Raw genomic sequence first — 12,903 nt, 5'->3', positions numbered from 1 at the left:
GAGTACACATGAAGGCAATATAGAAAAAAGTTGTTCTCCATAAAAAATGACTAATTTATTTCACTAACAATATACAAATGTGTGATCATTTTGTCAATATGTCAAATTTGACAACAACTTTAAATCTATTTTTAGCAGTTAATAAATATTTTTTATTATTTTTATTCGTACTTTTTGTTTTAAAATACTTACTACAATTATGAAAAGTAAATAATGTAATAAATAATATAGGTGAAGAACAAAATTTAAGAAAAATATCAAAGTACCACATAAGCCTTCAAATTTAAATTTTATGTTTAAAATTTGACATCTTCTTTGGAGATGGTCGTAGAGTATCTCTAAATGAGATGTAAAATCCTACATAGACTGTTTTGACAATAAAAAGGTGGTTTTCTGGTTCCAAAGGAGATGCCATTGACATTCTCCACTTTCTTGCTAAATTTGAAGACAACGTCAATTTTTGTTGTTGTTTTATTTTAATGTTGGGCTCACATATTTCTTTTTTTTTCTTCACTTATTGGTTATTTTATTATTAAATTCCAACTCACTTGATCATATAAATAATCAAAAAGTATTTTAATTTGACATCTCGGTTTGAATAAAAGACTTTACAAAATGTTATTTTGCCACATCCACTATAAAAAAAATGAAATTTGACATCTCCATAGAGTTGGTTGGTTCTATAATTTTCTTCATTATATATTTAATTTCTTACCCTCAAAAAATACAAACAGCATGCATGCACGGTTAGTTGTCTTGCTCTAACCCTCGATAAGGCTCATTTGGATGTGTATTTGAAAGACCCAAAAGCGCTTCCAAATGAGTAAAAGCACTTTAGTTTTTAAAAAAAAGTCATTTAGCAAATATTTTAAAAGTGCTTTTAGTTGGAAGTATAAGCACATAGAAAACTAAGGTAGCACTTTGCTTCCTTTAATGAATTTTTTTTTTAATTTCAAAATTATCCTTATTTTTTAATTTGCAAAGTCTAAAATGTCATCACACTTAAAAAAAACCTCAAAACTATAATTATCTCTTCTTTTTTTTCTAGGTTCTACGTTGTCATATATGAAAACCCAAAGGGTTTTTTCTTTTCAGATTATTTTGGAGACTGGAGCCGTCCTCTTGGTCTCCATCTTTCCCCAAATTTCTCGCATCTTCATCACTTTGAATTTTTGTGGAGGTATATCTCTTACTTCTTATCTTAATTTTGTATGTTGTTTGTTAATTTTGCATATCTCCTACATCTTCATCACCGAATTCAAGCTTAACATCGTGGGCCATGGATTGAAGTTAAAAACTTGTCAACTTCGTATATTTTGAATTATGTAACATTTTGTTAATGATCATTAAATTTTTATTGAGTTTTCATCAACAATTGAATAAAATTGTATGCTAATTTTATACGAAAAGTACTTATGATGTTGTAGGCCTATTTGACTGAACTGTATTGAGGACTAGAGAGGGAGAGAGGCCGGCTGCAAAAGAGAGAAGAGAGAGATTTAATTGTAAGGTGTGTGTTGTATCTCCTTATTGTGCCTTTATTTATAGTAGTAGGATAGGTTAAATTCTTACCCTAATAGAATTACAACTCTAATAGGATAATAACTACTAAAGGGAATATTCTAAGATATTCCTAGATACACTAGGATTTACACAATTATATTCACATTCTAAATATGACTACAACACTGCCCCTTGAGTGTGGAAATACTCAAACAAAACATCGCATTAGATCTTTAGCAGATAAGTTAGAACAATTGATGAAGTCGGCAACACAATAGGTGAATGCAAGTCTCAAATTTAAAGAAAATATGCATTGGTAGTAAAACTCCAAAACCTCGTTATGGTAAAACCTATGGCAAATGAAAACCCATAGACTAAGGAGAAAGGTGAAAAGTATGCATAATGTCTAAAACAAACATCAAATACGATGAAAGTAGTGAACTCAACGGAGTATGATCATCCCAGGATGGGTGCCTCATCAAAACCTCGTTAGGTAGCAAAAACCCAGTGGGAAAAATGCTCCTAACCATAGGAAAAATAATACATAAAGATCAAGTGAGTATGCTTCAGGATACTCCCCTTAAGTTAGACATAACTTCCAAATAAGAGAACTACAAGCAATTCAACTCAGATAATTTAGGCATACCGATTCCTTGGACGAGCTTCTGAAACGTAGACCTGGGCAATGACTTGGTAAAGAGATCGGCCATGTTGTCCTGGGATCGGATTTGCTTGACTTCAATGTTCTGATGCTGTTGTTGCTGGTGAGAATAAAAGAACTTTGGCATTATGTTCTTGGTGTTGTCTCCTTTGATGTATCCTTTCTTTAACTACTCGATACATGCTGCATTGTCTTCAAAGATCGTCATAGGAAGGTCAACAACAATAGTAAGACCACTAATGATTCAAATTTGTTTCATGACTGCTCTCAACTAAAAGCACTCACACGATGCTTCATGCAGGGCGAGGATCTCAGCATGGTTCGAAGAAGTCGCAACTAGCGTTTGCTTGGTAAACCTCCAAGATATAGCGGTGTCTCCAACGGTAAAGACATAACCAGTTTGAAACATGTCCTATATGGGTCAAACAAATAACCAGTATCTGGGTAACCAACGAGGCAAGAATCTACTCGAAAACTGAAGAGGGCGGCGACTCATCTCGAGGATTCATGGGTATAGAACAAACCCAAATCCGTCATACCATTGAGGTAGCGAAAAATGTCTTTAGCACCATTCTAGTGTTCGCGTGTAGGCGCATTACTGTATCTAGCCAAATGATTAATAGCAAATGAGATGTCAGGTCTAGTGCATTGAGCAAAGTATAATAAAGCACCAATTGCACTTAGGTATAGAACTTCGGGCTTCATAATCTCATCCTCATCCTCCTTGGGATGAAAGGGATCTCGTTTAGCATCTAGATTCCAAAAGACCATAAGAGTATTCGAAGGTTTCACTTTATCCTCATTAAAACGTCTCAACACCTTTTAGGTGTAGTTCGATTGATGTACTAGGATTTCATCCTAACAATACTCAATCTCCAGGCCGAGACAATATCGAGTTTTCCAAGATCTTTCATCTCAAATTCCGATTTCAAGTGAATGACAATTTCCTCAAGCTCTGTGGGAGTTTCGATAAAGTTCATGTCATCAACATAAACTGCAATGATCGCAAATCCGGAATGTGACTTATTTATGAACACACATGGGCATAGTTTGTTGTTCACATAACCCTGACTTGTTAAATATTCACTCAGACGGTTATGCCACATCCGCCTGGATTGTTCCAATCCGTATAGTGATCTCCTTAATTTAATAAAGAGTGTTCTGTGGTCTATAACTATTTGAACCAGTTAATGGAAGTCCTTCTGAAACTTTCAGTAGATATCTGTATCTAGATCCTCATAGAGTTACGCGGTTACCATGTCTATAAGTTGCATATTCAGTTTTTCGGAAACTACCAAACTCATAAGGTAACGAAACGTTATGACATCCATTATACGTCTCCTCGTAATCAATCCCAGGGCGTTGAAAGAAGCCTTGCGCTACGAGGCGTGCTTTGTATCGCATTATTTCATTCTTTTAATTACGTTTCCTTATGAAAACCCACTTGTAGCCCACGAGATTCACATATGTGGAGTATGAGCTACAAGCCCAAACACCTTACGTTTCGCAAGCAAATCGAGTTCGACCTAGATTGTTTATTTCCAGTTTGACTAATTCGTTCTATGTTGGCATTCATCAACGGAACGTGGTTCAATATCATCCCACGACAATTCGCAACGTTCTACATTAACATTAGCGTTCTTATCTCCCCTTAACAACTAGAAAAATGTCTCATAAAAGTGACAATCAGCAAAACATGCGGTAAAGAGATCTCCCATTTTGGTACGTAGTGGCGGCACTATTGGCACATAGAATGTGCACCCAAACACACGTAAATGCGAGACGTCAAGCTCGTATCCAGTAACTAACTGTAATGGCGAATGAGGTTAGGTAGCGGTAGGCCTCAGGCGGACCAACATAGTTGCGTGCAATATTGCATAGCCCTAGGCAAATATTGGCAATTTGGTTCGCATAACCAAAGTATGAGCTATCAATTGAAGGCGCTTTATGAAAGCTTTTGCTAGGCCATTTTGGATGGAACATGGGGTACTAGATGTTCGACTTCAATCCTAACTGACGTGCAATAGTCGTCAAAAGTCTGTGAAGTAAATCTCCACGTTATCCAATCAAATCAACTTGATTGGATAATCAAGGTGATGAGCCCTTAATAATTTGTGCTAGAAGTTTCGCAAATGCAGCGTTGTGTGTGGACAATAAGCAGACATGTGACCAATGTGTCGATGCATCAACCAACACCATAAAGTATCTAAATGGTTCGCATGTTTGTTGGATAGGTCCATAAATATCCCCTTGAATCCTCTGAAGAAACTTATGAGGGTTGTGAATAATCTTTGTAATTCAGGGTTGAGTATTCAAATTCCCCCAACGAACAAGCTTTGCATGGCAGGAATCCAACATAGGGAGGTAAATGATGCCCATGTGATGATTTGAGGATACGGCACATCATGTCACGTGTGGGATGTCCCATACAATCATGCCAATACAACAAAGTGCCCTGGAACCCGAGCTCAGAGCCGACCACATGGTGGGTCTCTATGCCATGAATGGTTGTGATGTACAACCCACTAGGGAGATGCTCCAGCTTCTCGTGAATACGCTTCTGGCCATACTTGTAAAAAGTGTTACAAAGAAATTCAGAACCCTTCTCTTCAGTGGTTTCAATATGATATTGATTATCTCGAATGTCTCTAAAACTCAGCAATGTTCTTCTGGAACGTGGAGAATAGAGGGCCTCTTTAATGGTTAAGACAGTACCATTAGATAATATTATACGGGCCTTTTCGTATCCTTCAATCAGGTTGGATGAGCTTGAAAAGGTTGTCAAAGGTTCTTTCTTAGGTACTTAGTAAAATAGTGTCGCTCACAGAATATGGAATGCGTAGTAGCACTATCAGCCAGACAACTAACTTCCCCACTAGTCATACCTAAAAATAAATTAATTGAATTAGTCACATGCATAAATATAATTCCATTCATTTAATTAATTAGTCAGGAAATAATATCCATAAAATAATTATCCACAATTCAAAACAAACCAAAACCAAACAAATTATTCCAAATACTTAGAAAAATTGCCCAAAAAGTAAACCATAACCTAAAAAATACGGGGGGTTTGGCCACTAAGGGTAAAAACACCCTAAAAACATGTCTAGGAGAATAAAACTTATTCGTCCATAGGAGCTGATGCTTCCTGAAAATCTGATATCTCCATGGATGTAGTAGCATTTTCGAGATGTTCCACATTGGCAAGGTTACACTTACGACGAGAATGATACTTGGCAATAGCTTTGGGGCAACGCTGCACACACCTAACCAATGATCATTTAATCCACAACAGTAGCACATATCCATTTCAGTATAAACCGATTGAACGGTAGCTTTACCCTTATTCTTGAAGTTTTGGGCCGTGAGGGCAATGGATTTGTGCTGCAGCACGACTGCATACCATTGGGCCTTAGGAAGGTTGCAAACCTATGGGCCATGTGGTCTGGGTGAGCCCAGCAGCAAATGTTGCTGGTTTAGGCCAAAAAATAAGGCACAGATGTAGGCCCAGCATGTGCTGTCCTACAAGAAAGCTGGGTTTCGGGTTTTTGGGTCATAGCAAGTCAAGCCTAGCAGCAAAAGCTGCGGGCAAGTGGGCCAAGGGGTAGCAAAATCCAGCAAGCAACACGGGTTTGCTACAGGCGGACCAAAGACGCAGGACCAGGTTTAGCAACACACGGGTTACTAGTGATGGGCTATGGGTGCGAATGCAGAGCCCAGCATACGGATACAAGCCTGCTAGTATGTGGGCTAAGGCTGCAAGCCCAATCCAAACCAATTCTTGGCCAAGAATGTCGGGTTGTTCTCACTCGCGGCAAGCCCAAAGGGCTGCAACCATGGGTCAGACGTCAAAACAATGTCGTCTTGGGGAGTGCTCAACGTGACTGGGTTGCAGGCCAGCGCGGTGCTTGGCGGTTATGCAAGCGACGAGCTGCATTAAATTCCCTTTTTTTTCTTAACTTTTCTAGGGTTTTAAAAACCCTAAATTGCTTCTAATTGATTTATATGCTTTAACTCACAAATTGCGCATAGCAAAATAATTACGTAATGCATGAAACGTGTATATGTGTGTGTATATATATATATATTGACAAATATATGAATCATATACAATATATATATATATATATATATATATATATATATATATCGAAAGGAAAATATAAATATATGGGGTTCATGCATCATGGGAAGTGTTTTCATGCTTCGTGGACGTTTCAAATATCTTACTTTATTTTAAACATACCTGATTAGCAGAAAACAAATAAAAGCCTTTGAATTTTGTAGAAGAAAACCTCCTCCTACGATCCTTCATTTCCTTAGCTTTTGGCAAGAGTGTGCTGATAACATGTTGTAGACCTATTTGACTAAACTGTAGGACTAGAGATGGAGAGAGGCCGGCGGCAAGAGAGAGAGATTTAATTGTGAGATGTGTGTTGTATCACCCCATTGTGTCTTTATTTATAGTAGTATAATAGGTTAAATCCTTACCCTAATAGGATTACAACTCTAATAGGATAATAACTAGTAGAGGGAATATTCCAAGATATCCCTAGATACACTAGGATTTACACAGTTATATTCTTATTCTAAATATAACTGCAACATATGCAAACATTTTTTAGAAAAAGGTCGTAGTTTATTAATTATTAATGAAGCGCTTCTTCAACGACTCTCTTTAAAATTAAAAGCGCTTGTATACAATGCAAAAACACTTAGGGCTAGTTTGGTATTACTGTGCTTTAAAAAAAATAAAAAATAAAAAATGATTCTGTTGTTTTGTGAGAATAAACAGTTGTAAAATGAAGTTGTTGAGTGTTTGGTAAACTCTTTTTTTTTTTTTTTTTTTATAAAAGTGCTTTTAACAAAAAATAAATAAATAATAGTGTCTGAATGTTTGGTAAACTTTTATATAAATTGTTGTGAATATAAAAAAATATGGTATTTAATGTGATTTAATAATTGTCAAAGAGAATAATGTAGAGGCAATGATTGTAATTTTGTAAAATATGTGGGGGCAATACTGTGATTTGAAAATTTAATGCTTTGAAAAAAATATTAGAAGCATGGTAGACCCTACTGCTTTTCTATGCTTTTCTACAGTCATTGACCAGTACTTTTTACTAAACACATTTGATGTTCTAGATTTTTTAATAAGCTTTTTTTTTTTAAGCATCATAATCACAAACCAGCCCTTAGTTGGTTGTTTGACAAACAACATACTGCATCCTCGCAAAAGTGCTACGAATGAAAAACGTTGGTAAGTAAAGACGCTTTATAAAGTAGCATATCCAACTGAGCCATATATTGATGCTTTAGGCCATAGAGTTTTCAAGGTCGGCTGTGGAGATTTATTTAATTGACCCCAAACCTAATATCATACCTTTGGTAAACCATGAGGAGATGATGGGTAAATAAAAACCCCACCTTCCTATAAAAATAAAATAAAAACTCTACATTTCAAGTGACATTGTTTTTCCATGCATGGCTAAGTAGGAATTAAAACAAAATTTTAGTCATGCACATGAAGCATAAGCTTTTTACTTTTCACAGATTTGGATTTAACTTTGACACCAAATTATTTGTGATAATTAAAGTTATAATACTTTATATTTAATCGTGTCACCTAATTATTTGACAATTAAGGTTATAGAACTTTTGATTTAACTGTAGCACCTAATTATTTGATAATTAAGGTTATAATACTTTAGATTTAACCGTAACATCTAATTGTTTGATAATTATTTGAATCCAATACACATATATTAATAGATTTTAGAAGCCATCACCTTAGAACGTCAATGTCAATATCCATACCAAAAATTAAATTGAATCACGTGCACTGTTCAGCTACGAAGAAGGGGAAGCCTGAGGTTTTTATTCGTAGCATTCATTTTTTTCACCCCTTTTTTCTCTCTTTTCTTCTTCGATGTGAATGAATAGTTGGGAAAACTGAATTCAGAGTTGCGATTTAAGTGAGGGTGGAGAGAGAGGCCCACCAGTACAACCCTGTAAATAGGAATAAGTAATCTGTTCAGGTTTATAGGATGATATGGGCAACAAGTTATAATTCTCTAAGGAGGCGTTTGTTGCACCGGACTATCTCGGACTGGACTAACTTTAGGACTAAACTGGATTGGCTTGGCATGAACTAAGCAGTATAAGAATAATGAAGCGTTTGATGTAATGTTGGACTATGCTAAAATACTTTTTTGTCATTTTCTTATTCATTTTATTAATATTTACACACTTTATTTATTTGATTCTCTCTCCCCATCCCTCTACTTTTCTTCTCTGGTTTGCATTTTCTTCTTCGCAAGCCCAAAAAGGATTTACACATGGTCTTTATAGATTTGGAAAAAGCGTATGATAGGGTCCCAAGAGACATTCTTTGGAGGATTTTAGAGAAGAAAGGAGTACGAGTAGCATATATCCAAGCTATAAAGGATATGTATGAAGGAGCAAAGACTGCCGTAAGAACTCATGAAGGACAAACCGAAAGCTTTCCCATAACTGTAGGATTACATCAAGGCTCATCCTTAAGTCCTTACCTTTTTGCGTTGGTAATGGATGAGTTAACACGACATATTCAAGATGATATTCCTTGGTGTATGCTTTTCGCAGACGATATAGTGTTGATAGATGAAACTCAGGAAGGGGTAAATGCAAAGCTTAACCTTTGGAGAGAAGTGTTGGAATCTAAAGGTCTTCGCCTAAGCCGATCAAAGACAGAATATATGGAGTGCAAGTTCAGTGCAAATGGAGGCCAAAACGAGTTAGGGGTGAGGATCGGAGATCAAGAAATACCAAAGAGCGACCGTTTTCGTTACCTAGGATCTATCTTGCAAAAGAACGGAGAATTAGATGGAGATCTCAACCATAGAATACAAGCTGGATGGATGAAGTGGAAGAGTGCATCCGGCGTGTTGTGTGACCGCCGTATGCCACTGAAGCTCAAGGGAAAAATTTATAGGACGGCAATAAGGCCGGCGATGCTGTATGGCACAGAATGTTGGGCGGTGAAACATCAACACGTACACAAAATGGGTGTAGCGGAGATGAGGATGCTTCGTTGGATGTGTGGGCACACGAGAAAGGATAAGATTAGGAATGAGGATATCCGGGGTAAAGTAGGAGTAGCCGAAATTGAAGGAAAGATGAGAGAAAATCGGTTACGGTGGTTTGGACATGTGCAAAGAAGGCCTACTGACGTTCCGATTAGAAGATGCGACTATGGGACAGAGGTTCAGGGCCGAAGGGGTAGAGGAAGACCTAGGAAAACTTTGGAAGAGACTCTAAGAAAAGACTTAGAGTACTTGGATCTAACGAAGGACATGACACAGGATCGAGCACAATGGCGTTCTAAGATTCATATAGCCGATCCCACTCAGTGACTTGGATTTTCCAAGTCTCCAACCGAGAAGTTTTCCTCATTCGGGAAATTAAGAGAACACTACCCCAACCTACATGCTCCACTCAGAAAGCTTCAACATACAAGCTTTAACAAAAGAAAATTCAAAGAACTTAGCGAAGAAGGCTTTGGTGTATTTAACACAATACGTTGAAATGAAGGAAAGCTTATTTATTGATATCCCCGATAAGCTACAAATATGTACATATACATGAGTCAAAATAAGCACACAAGAGGGAGCCTTCACAAAGGTTGCTTAGGAGAAGTCTCAGCAGTCGGTAGAGCCCCAGAAAGAGAAGGCACCGGAGGGGGATCATTTGGAGCCTCAGTACTGGACAGAACCCTAGAAGGAGGAGGCATCAGAGGTTGATCATTTGGAGCTTCATTACGCGGTACAGCCCCAGAAGACGAAGGCAATAAATGCCTTTGGAACAAACCCACAAATCTCTGATGATCAAGTAAAACCTGACCATCAGTTTCCTTCATCTGGTCAAGCTTCCTCTTCATGTTTGTAGCATAGTCATGTGCGAGCCGGTGCAACTGTTTATTCTCATGCTTGAGCCCTCTAATCTCCTGTTTGAGACTCATCACTTCAGCCGCTAATGATTCAACTTGGCGGGTTCGAGCAAATAGGCGTTGGGCCATATTAGACACAGAACCTGCACACTGAACACTGAGAGCCAGCGAATCCTTAACAGCTAACTCATCAGACCGTTTGGAAAGTAGTCTGTTATCTTTGGGAGTGAGAAGGTTCCTGGCCACCACCGCAGCGGTCATATCATTCTTCATCACGGAATCCCCAACGGTAAGAGGACCAGTAGGGGAGACGAAGGATGGGCGCCATATGTTGTCTGGAGAAGGCGGGGCTGCCTCTTCAACAAGGTTCAAGTCAAAACGACGGTCGGAGGGGCCAAACATTTTCAAAGGTGTTGAAGAGAGAAGAGGTCGGACAAATCAAGATCTTAGAAGTGCAAGAATGAAGCTTCTACTGGTGGAGATTTAAGTGTGCTTTGGAACTTAATGCCAGCCCCTATAAAAATCTGCACTCGACGAAGCTTCAGAAATCGAAGAGGCGCCTGCTCAGAAATCGAAGAGGCGTTTGCTTTCTCAAAAGCTGGGCTGCTTAGAGATCACGAGGGTTGATCTCAGAAATCGAAGAGGCGTTTGCTTTCTCAAAAGTTGGGTTGCTCAAAGACCACGAAGGCCAATCTCAAAAATCGAAGAGGCGCTCGCTTTCTCAAAAGCTGGGCTCCCTAGAGACCACGAGGGCCGATATCAGAAATCGAAGAGGCACCTACTTTTCCAGCCTTTTCCAGCCTTGTCAGCACCTGTCACACGCACACTCAGTTTTGCGGAAATTATGGGCATTCTGTCAAAGACTTCTGGGGAAGTAGAAAACACATGAATCTTACTGTTCAATCACCCACTTCCTACACGCAACAATAGCTCATGGGTACCACAGATAACTTTGCCAAAGTTCTCTGCCAAAGTTGAGCACGTGAAGCTTGCAGCTCCCACTACATCGCTCTGACCAAGAAGGGTAAAAGAATAGCAAAGAAACAGCACTAACAAAGTTTAGACCCATAAATTTTGAAGGTCTAGCTACCATATTATTACCCACAAGGGTAAAGGAACAGTACCACTGCTGGATAATTGGAAAGTCCCTGTGTGTCAACCTCTGTGCTTCGTGGCAAGGTAGACTAGCAAACATGCCCAACCTTTACTCACATTCGAGAAAACACTCCCAATAAGATTGCTTGCTCCAAAATCGAAGAGGCACCGTCCTCCGAATCTCGAGAGCCAGACTCCCAACATGACTACTTTCTTAAAAATCGAAGAGAGGGTAAAGGAACAGTACCATTGCTGGATAATTGGAAAGTCCCTGTGTGTCAACCTCTGTGCTTCGTGGCAAGGTAGACTAGCAAACATGCCCAACCTTTACTCACATTCGAGAAAACACTCCCAACAAGATTGCTTGCTCCAAAATCGAAGAGGCACCGCCCTCCGAATCTCGAGAGCCAGACTCCTAACATGATTACTTTCTCAAAAATCGAAGAGACACTGCTCCCCGAATCTCGAGAGCCAGACCCCCAGCATGATTGCTTTCTCAAAAATCGATGAGGCATCGTTCTCCGAATCAATCGAAGAGGCGCTCGCTTTCTCAAAAGCTGGGCTGCTCAGAGACCACGAGGGCCGATCTCAGAAATCGAAGAGGCACCTACTTTTCTAGCCTTGTCAACACCTGTCACACGCACACTCAGCTTTGCAGAAATTATGGGCATTCTGTCGAAGACTTCTGGTGAAGTAGAAAGCACATGAATCTTACTGTTCAATCACCCACTTCCCACACGCAACAATAGCTCATGGGTACCACAAATAACTTTGCCAAAGTTCTCTGCCAAAGTTGAGCACGTGAAGCTTGCAGCTCCCACTACATCGCTCTGACCAAGAAAGGTAAAAGAATAGCAAAGAAACAGCACTAACAAAAGTTTAGACACATAAATTTTGAAGGTCTAGCTACCATATTATTACCCACAACTGTAAAGGAACAGTACCACTGCTGGATAATTGGAAAGTCCCTGTGTGTCAACCTCTGTGCTTCGTGGCAAGGTAGACTAGCAAACATGCCCAACCTTTACTCACATTCGAGAAAACACTCCCAATAAGATTGCTTGCTCCAAAATCGAAGAGGCACCGTCCTCCGAATCTCGAGAGCCAGACTCCCAACATGACTACTTTCTCAAAATCGAAGAGAGGGTAAAGGAACAGTACCATTGCTGGATAATTGGAAAGTCCCTGTGTGTCAACCTTTGTGCTTCGTGGCAAGGTAGACTAGCAAACATGCCCAACCTTTACTCACATTCGAGACAACACTCCCAACAAGATTGCTTGCTCCAAAATCGAAGAGGCACCACCCTCCGAATCTCGAGAGCCAGACTCCCAACATGATTACTTCCTCAAAAATCGAAGAGACACTGCTCTCCGAATCTCGAGAGTCATACCCCCAGCATGATTGCTTTCTCAAAAATCGAAGAGGCATCGTTCTCCGAATCTCGAGAGCCAGATACCACAGACCACTTTTTCAAAGTGCTCTGACAGAGTTAAAACATGTGAAACTGGCAGCTCCCACTACCGTGCTATGACCAAGCAGGGTAAAGGAATAGCATTACTACTTGTTGTTAGGGAGACTCCTATATATGTCGACCTCCATCCCCAACGGACAGGCAGACCTGCAAAAATGCTCAACCCTTCATCATATCTGAGAGGGCACTCCCAACGAAGCCTTTCGAAATATTCAGCTTTCTTTCCCCCCGATAATACCTCT

Source organism: Malus sylvestris, chromosome 13, assembly GCF_916048215.2.
Source record: "Malus sylvestris chromosome 13, drMalSylv7.2, whole genome shotgun sequence".
NCBI lineage: Eukaryota > Viridiplantae > Streptophyta > Magnoliopsida > Rosales > Rosaceae > Malus > Malus sylvestris.
The sequence above is the reverse complement of the archived record's forward strand: the minus strand, read 5'-3'. Positions refer to the sequence as shown.